Source organism: Lynx rufus, unplaced genomic scaffold (genome assembly GCF_022079265.1).
Source record: "Lynx rufus isolate CCGP_SWC_20201006 ecotype Redwood Valley unplaced genomic scaffold, mLynRuf1.p SCAF_2, whole genome shotgun sequence".
Lineage (NCBI taxonomy): Eukaryota > Metazoa > Chordata > Mammalia > Carnivora > Felidae > Lynx > Lynx rufus.
Window position 1 is genome coordinate 118,033,323 of NW_025814834.1, and position 8,404 is coordinate 118,041,726.

General features: G+C 46.2%; 2 non-coding genes across 2 annotated transcripts; one reads left to right on the forward strand and one right to left on the reverse strand.

Moving 5' to 3' along the window:
• Positions 1–1,331: 1,331 nt before the first annotated feature.
• LOC124516863 (U1 spliceosomal RNA) lies at positions 1,332–1,495 on the forward strand. The gene has a single exon (XR_006963249.1). It is a non-coding gene; the product is annotated as a U1 spliceosomal RNA (small nuclear RNA).
• A 5,206-nt stretch (positions 1,496–6,701) lies between these two features.
• TRNAQ-CUG (transfer RNA glutamine (anticodon CUG)) lies at positions 6,702–6,773 on the reverse strand. Its single transcript has one exon. It is a non-coding gene; the product is annotated as a tRNA-Gln (tRNA).
• Between the last annotated feature and the right edge of the window lie 1,631 nt (positions 6,774–8,404).

Here is an 8,404-nt window from a genome sequence, read left to right on the forward strand (position 1 = left end):
AATCTGGTCATGTCGATCCTGTACATCTTAAACAGAGCATAGTCCTTTCTGTACCTACTTCCTCGTCTCCTCAGGTGAGGTAGATTTCAGGTGCAAAGCAGATTTTGCAAATCTTAGCTGTCACATGCCCAGTGTAGAGCTAAGCAAGCAGATAATTCTAAGCTGTAAGATGCAGCAGCAAGGGAAATAGAAGCAATATGGAGTCGGACATGGTGTTTCTGTTACAAGGCTGGTCAGGTTCTCCGGAAAGTATTTCTTCACTCGCACCTGGACAGCGCGTCTGGCTGCCAGGATTCAGGGAATGGGGTCTGGATCAAACTTGATTCACATTCAGTTGCGACACTGTCACCTAATCCCTGTTGCCATGTCCTTCAGTGGCCTCAGTGGCCACAGAGCCCTTGCTTTACCGTTTCCAGAGGAGAACTTTTCAGTAAATGTTTTGTGATTTGAGCAACAGAATAGAATCTACTTTTAACGTTCACATAGCCTTGAAGCTGGGTTTCCAGCCTGGAACACCAATAGGGGTAAAAACAGAAGGGTTGGTTTGCAGTCACCTGGCTGTTGTGTCTAGTTTCATAAATTCAGTTTCTTTCGATACCGGATAGCTTCAAAAATTTTTTGAAATGCATCGCAGAGGTAACTCACCGAACTTGAAAGGAACCCTTTCCTTTGTAGTCCTAAATGTTGCGCTCTACACATTGAAAGGTAATTTTTTTTTAATGTTTATTTACTTTGAGAGAGAGAGAGCGAGAGAGCGCAAGCGCGCACACATGTGCGCTTGTGAGTAGGGGAGGGGCAGAGAGAGACGAAGCGAGAGAACCCAAACCAAGAATCAGACCCTAAGGGGACTGAGCCACTCAGGCGCTGCAAAAGGCCTTATTTATTTAAGGAAAGGTACACAGGCGCCAGCAGCCTCCCAGACAGGTTCCCCGCCGGCCGGAGGTTCAGAACTCACACCCTCTGCCCCAGCAGGCGGGCACTTGGAGGAAAAGAGGGACAAGCCAATTTCCCCCTCCTGAGGGTTGGCTGGCTATATTGAGGAGGGGGCAAGGGCGAGGCATGGGCTGGAGGGAAGGCGCGTTCCCGTGACGTCACGGATAGGGCGTGTGCTATGTAAATAGGGGAGCGCAGGGGCTGTTGTTTCGGTAACTACCGCTTAAATAGCGTATGATCTCGCGTGCTGTGGGAGCCATTCCAGGACTGTTGGTTGCAAGTGCGTGTGCTGCGTGTGGCAAAGTCTTAGGGAGGCTCGGGGGTGTGCGGACGGAAGTGACCGTGTGTAGAGAGTGTCAGGCGTGAGAGGGTGTAATGGGGCGGAGGAGGCGGAAGTCATACTTACCTGGCAGGGGAGATACCATGATCAAGAAGGTGGTTTTCCCAGGGCGAGGCCTATCCATTGCACTCGGGGTGTGCTGACCCCTGCGATTTCCCCAAATGTGGGAAACTCGACTGCATAATTTGTGGTAGTGGGGGACTGCGTTCGCGCTCTCCCCTGAGTCTTCGTCGTGGTAAAGACAGAAGAGAATGGGCTATTCTGCGTGGTGGTGTCTTGCTTTTTAACCAAGCTGGTTTTGTTCTATCCGGTTCTATGCGTTGCCACGGTGCTTTGAGAACCTCTTAACTTTTTGAGTTTTGCCTTTGTTTCAGTTTGTGGGTTTGCGTATTGGTGTTTCCGGGCATGGAAGTTCTGTAGTCCTGCGTGTATATTCAGGGCAAACGTGGGTTTGTTATGAATATAACACGCGTGAGGGCACCGTAGTGCACGCAGTTCGCATGAACGGGTGTGTTTTTTCGTAGGTGCTTTCTTTAGTGTACAGGCTTAAAGGAACTCTTTGTGGGTGGTTCGTGCTGGGTAGGCCAAGGCCATGGTGCACACACTTCCAAAAGCGAGGGAGAAACTGCCTGTACCGTGGTCCAGATTCGTTTCCGTTCGTAACACGTTTAGGCTACGCGAGCAAGCAGCTCTGAATTTTACACATGTTATATTCCCTGCAAATCAGAACCGCAGTCAGACCTGAATCTTGGCCGGAAGCCTTGTGATCCAACCAGAAACCTACACTAGAGAGTCTTGGGAGTCAAAGGTGACCAGTTTCCCCTCTTGTGAGAGGCTGCAACTAGGCTGCCTTGCCGCGTCCTACTCTTTAAATACCTAACCTTGCCTAAGACTTCATTTTTTAAGCGTTAGTTTCCCTGTTTGGTGTCTGTCTTGCTTTTTACGCCTTAAAGCCGTTACTAGCCAATTCCAAAGACACCACCCACTCATCCTTCCCACCCCAAAGCAGCTTTTTCTATTTCTGGCTTTGGTTTTCCCTTCCTTCCATCTCTTCTCTCAGGCTCTTTCTTGATACCTTTTATAGACACGAAAACACTAGCTCTCTCTCAGCCTCCAGTTTGCACCTGACACTCTTCAGTAGTGTGGCAAATTAGGAAGCTTCCTTAATAAGAGGGCAGCAACAATTGCAAGTAACTTTTTTTTTTTTTTTTTTTTTTTTAGCTCTCAAGTAATTTTAGATGTTCCCTGTCTGAAAATGCAGTTGCGGTGGTATATCCAACTCCGGTTTATAAGAAAACCAACCAGGTCCAGTGTTGACAGTCGTGCACATTTTGCCAATTCCCAGGATGTCTTCTTAACTTGCTCACTTCTGATCCACAGTTGTCCTGGCAAATAGAAACTACTTGACCAAAAGCAAACGGCAGGGCCATGGCGGGAAGAACCATCAAGCCTCCCTGGTGGCTACCTCAGGAACAGCATTCAGAAGCTGCTGAGACCACTGGAGAGACTAGGAGCAGGAGTTGAGTTGGAGGTAGGGAGTAGAGTTGGGGAAGGGGTTGTATACAAACAAGGGCAGGTCCAAAGAAGACTAAAAAAGTACACTGGAATGCGTCTGGAGTATTGAGGACACTGAAAGTAGAAGTCGTAGGTCCTGCAGACTGACCTAGTTTGATGAAGAGCCCTGAATTTCTCTCCACAGTGGGATAAACAAATACAAAATATCTGAACCAAGACTGAAGTCAACTTGCAGTGCCTTACTGATGAGAAAACTTGGGTTTCTAGAGTCTTTAACAGGTTTCCCCCGTCTCCGTTGTCAGCACTGTTATGCTCCCTGACGGAGGAGTTTCTGAGCAGACAGCAATGACCGATACCAGTGCTTGGATACTGGTTGCCAAGCCTATCAAACACCGAGGTTATTACGAAGTTAGGTTCAGTCTGTGGTGAGGAGCACCACCTCTGGGAGGCCTCCCTTCCAGTCCTGGCTCCACCGCTTGCCTTTTGTTTGACATTCAACCAACCCCTTCTATTGCTAGGCCAATTTTGCAAGAATAATATGAAAATAATAATATTAAGCAACTCATAGAGGAATTATTGCATAGATTACGTGAGATAACCTAATAGCACACCTAGCGTAGTGTACGGTTTATAGTAAATACGTCCTAATAGGAAACTACCCAAGATAAGCTTTTTAACCCTTAATTACGAAGCGTAAAGTGTATAGACTTCTGCTTCACACTTTTTGTAACATTTGAGTGAATCTTGTATTTGTGAGTGTAACATCCATTCACGAAATAAATTAGTATTAAAAAATTAAAAATTTTAAATGGAATTTATAGAACACGTGCCCACCAAGGGACTTGTTTATAGCAACTTTGTTTATAGCAGTCCCCCAAACTGGAAACATATCAAATGCCCATCAAGAGCTGAATGGATGGGGGGGGGGTGCCTGGGTGGCTCAGTCAGTTAAGTGTCTGACTTTGGCTCAGGTCATGATCTCGCAGTTCCTAAGTTCAAGCCCCCCACATCCGGCTCTGAGCAGAGCAGATGAGCAGAATGGATGTTCTTCCGAATCGGAACATTCGGCGTCTCCCTCTGTCTCGGCCCCTTCCCTGCTTGCACTCAGTCTCTCTCTAAAAGAAATAAATGTTAAAAGAATTTTTGGAAAAGAAGATGAGTGGCTATAACTGTGGTCTATTCATTCAAAAATATACTACTCTTCAATGGAATGGAACAGATTCCTGATATGTGGCAACAATAAAGATGAACCTCAAAAACAGCATGCTGAGTGATAAAAAGAATACATACTTGTTGCGACCGGCGCAACAAACACCGAGATCAGGGGCCTGAGGGTAGGGGAATGTAAGAAAAAAAGAGAGAAGAGAAGACAGTTTGGGAACAGGAGGGTCCCATGGGCTGATGGCCCAAGTGACGGCTTTATTGTTGCTGTACACAATCTTTTATAATATAAGACTCTTATGGATCAGGTCATTCTAAGAATAAACAGGTTTCACATGACCACTGCCAGCCAAAACATTTAGTTCTGTGTACCTTGTGAACTTTCTGAACGGGTCACAAGACCTTGTTGATAGATTGCTAGCAAAACACAGTTCCCATGTTTGTTTCTATTTGACTCGGGGTAGAAAAAGGGGAGGTAACGTTACTGCCAACACCCGCAGACCACAGGCTTCAGGAATTAACTTTCTCAGCCTTGACAAGGCTTTCGTATGCCCTTGAAAGTGGGGGAATGGGAGGGGGAACCACCGGGTTGGCTGAGTCAACAGGGAACCGTTGCTCGACCCGGTCTCAGCCTGGCACCGGGGCCCGGCCTCCCACACATACTCTGTGGTTCCATCCGTGTCAGTGTCTAGAACAGGCAAAACTAAGCCATAGTGACAAAACTAGATCATTGATTGCCTGGGACAGGAGGTGGTGTGGGGGATTGGCTGCAAACGGGCACAAGAAGACATTTTGGAGTAATAGAAATGTTCTTTGCTCTTGAACAGGGTAGTGGTTGCCTGGGTGCATCCAACTCGTCAAAACTCATCAAACTTGAAATGGATCCATTGTATTATTTACAAATTACACCTTAAGACTTTTGGTTTTAAAAACAAATCATTCCAATTTTAGTGTCTGAAGTGCAATTAATTAGTATTAGCCTTGGAAAGTTCTTTTAGAAAACTATCACTCATGTAGTGAACAATCCCTCCATATTTGTTTTGTATCTTTTTCTTCCGTGAAATTCATGCCCTATTAAACTCAATACTTTCAAATAAAAATAGGCTCTATAAGAGCTCAGTTTTTTATAAAAGAATATTTGTAAATACATCCTCCCTATAGATTTATCAAATATGGCTCCATTAGTAATTACCTAATGCATACAAAATTATTTTTTATTTTAAGCTGTTTCAAAATTTTACATATACGTATTTTGTACATCATTTGCATTTTACCATTTGTGTAATTTTACCATGTATAGCTTTTGCAAAAAATCTAGAACAACTTAAAAATAGATTTGAAGAAAAATATGTAAAGATGTTAGAAGTAGTTAATTCCAGGTGGTGGGATAAGGATGAATGCTTATCTTCTTCTGTTTGTTTGTTTGTTTGTTTGTTTGTTTCATGCCCGAGGTGGGGCTTGATCTCAAGACCCTGAGACCAAGAGTCGCATGCTCTATGGACTAAGCCAGCCAGGCGCCCCTAGTTTTCATAGTTTTAAACTTAAAAAATGAATGTCCTGGAAGTGAAAGAACAGAATAGCTATGAAAGAGGTGTGGGGTAGGTGAGAGGAAAACATAAAGGGGAGGGAAAACCTGGTTCTGGCAGGAAGTGTGTTTAAGTTGGAGAGTTTGAGGGAGCACTTGTGGGCATAAGAAGGGTTTGCGGGAGGCAGTGGGGTCATAAGGATGTTCGGATAGTTTGATGCCTGTTGCATGGTTCCTCCTAGGTGTTTTTTCAAAAGAATTTATATAGACTTAAATTTCCTGTCCAGCATTTTTAGCGGTTTTTAAAAGTAGGAGGAGTTATAAACATTGTGGTTCTCAGCCTATCTTCTGGAGCCAGGATGTCTTCAGTCCAAATTCCTGCTTTCCAATCCCACTCACTGGCTGAGTGACTGGACAGGTTGCTTAATCTTTCCGGATCTCAGTTTTCTTACATGGAAAATGAGGACAGTGATATGATGTGGGCCTGTTGAAAGGATTCAATGGTTGACTATGCCTGGGATTGGGCACTGTGCGTACAATCATTGACTGGTATTGGGGCGCAACACTGCGTAAAGACTGGATGTGATGAGAACTGATTTTATTTAAGTTACAGCAGTGATACTTTTCAGTGGCTGTGGACCCTCCTAGGGACAGGGAAGTACTGCTCTCTGACCAACCGTAATCTCCTGGGCTGGGCCGATCTGGGAGTTTATCAGCTCATCTGATCAGCTCAATCAATGGAGAATAGGAATTCAATTCCTTGCTTCAAAAACACCCCAGTAATACTTCCAGTTTAGGTCTGTGAACCATCGACCTCAAAACCAGAACACTCTCTCATATCACAAACTGACTCAGAGACAAAGTGTGCAATTACGGGACGCGCCGCGTGACGTGCGATGCGGTGCAGCGTTCACTGGCCGCAGCCCGTGGCTTTCACCCTGAGGCCTGAGGGTGAGCCCGACGAAGGGCGGTGCTGGCCGGCCTCCCCCCCCGCACCCCGCCGCCGTGGCTGCAGTGTCCGTGCGGAGCGCGCTGCTCTGGGAACCCGGCTCGTGAGTCCCCGAATCCCGAGGAGGCGGTGGCGGCGGAGCGCGGGGGACGCGGCTGCGAGGCGCCCAGGGTGGCGCGGGGCCCGCGGGACTTCTTTCCTGGACACCGAGCAGGATCCCCCGGTCGGAAACTGCGTCCCACTCGAAGAGTAAAAAAACCACCCTGTCCCAAAGGGAAAGGTCCCACCGAGATTTGAACTCGGATCGCTGGATTCAGAGTCCAGAGTGCTCACCATTACACCATGGAACCGCTACAGAGAGTAAAGTGCTATCCCTCGCTAGAGGTGTGTAAATTATGGTTTAGCGTCCATATTCCCACCAATAATCCCAAGGTATTTCTTCTACTGACCCAAGACTAGAGTATAGTTGACCTTCGAGGGTGGTCAGCTCTCTTGCTGTCTCTCCGCAACCCCCCCCACCCCCGGCCTTTGACTGATTTCTGTCCTGTCACTTGCACCTCAGAAAATAAGGTAAACGTGCCCTGGGCCTTGGGTGAGGGAAGAGCTCATAAACCACATATTCTGCCACCGTTTACCCAGAGTTTCCTGTCCAGAGGTGAAAGTTTTGCATATAGTACAGTGATTTTCGTTTTCCTTGCCTCCACCCTTTTCCCATTGCCCAGAGAGGGCAAGGGATTGTCAGAGCAAGACTTGGGTCTTCCTGAGTCCTTGACCACATAGCATCCATCACGCACCAAAGCCACCGCTGACTCCTACATGTAATCTATAAAGATGTGTCAACAGTGGAGTGGTATTGGGAAGCAGGGGAATTTTCCTTTAACTTTTCATACACTTCTGGGTTTTGTTGTTGTTGTAAGTTTTTCTTCTATTTCTATACCTGTTAGAGCTACAACGTGAAGTAATCATGCTTTAACATTGACCTAAAACTCTCAGGCACATCAAACCAAACTCATCTGCCGTGACTCAAAATCGACCATATACCATCGAGGCCACGAGGCAGGGCTCTGACTCCTATACAGTCACAGATGGTTCTTGGAGAGTTTGACCAAGTCTGTTCCATTCCAATTTCTCAATATATCATGACCTGGAAACTGCACGCTTTTAAAAAAAATCGAAGATGTATCAAGGTGCCCAAAGAGCACTCCTGACTGGGCCACAGGGAATGTGTACCCACAGTACTTACGCACAGTACTTATGTACACAAAATACCACCACACTAAATATTTACATGTGTAATGGATATAAATCCACATTACATCTCAAAATAACAATCTGTGTATTTCATTTCCCCTTTACCTCTTTTATTTTATCCCGAAGCCATTTCTTCCCTCACCCCAAAACACAGAACAGAAAAAAATTGACATTGAAAGGAAAAAGTGGCTGGCTAAACCACAGAGTCAGAAAGATGCCCAGTGCTGTGGAAGATGTATTTTGTTCCTAGAGACTGGATGAGGGTTGAATTGAGGAAGGAGGCAAAGGGGGCTACTCTTGTTATGAAGAGGAAGATTTTCCCCTCAAAGTTTGAGAAGACGGAACTTCCTTCTGGAAAACGAAAAGGTTGAGCAGTAACAGCACAAAGCATTCCTCCAGGAGAACTTTAAAAGGAGTCAAGGTTTATGACTGCAAGAAGCAGAAATAGACTCTGGCTGATTTCAAAAGGAAAGAAATTGGTTGAAAGGATGTTGGGAGATCACAGAAGGTCCAGGAAACCTGGAGCCCCAGGCTCTGACTAGGAGCAAGGAGAGAAGCAAATGAGGTTGGAAATTGAGAGGGCAGAGAGACTGTCCTTTGTGGGGTGTGAGAGCCCAAGGTCAGAGGCAGGATGTGTGGCAAGGTTGGGAGGAGGCTGTCGTGTTGGGGGCCAGTGATCAGAACTGCTGGAGAATGGAAGTCCCCCTCCTCCTCCTCCACCAGCTCCTTC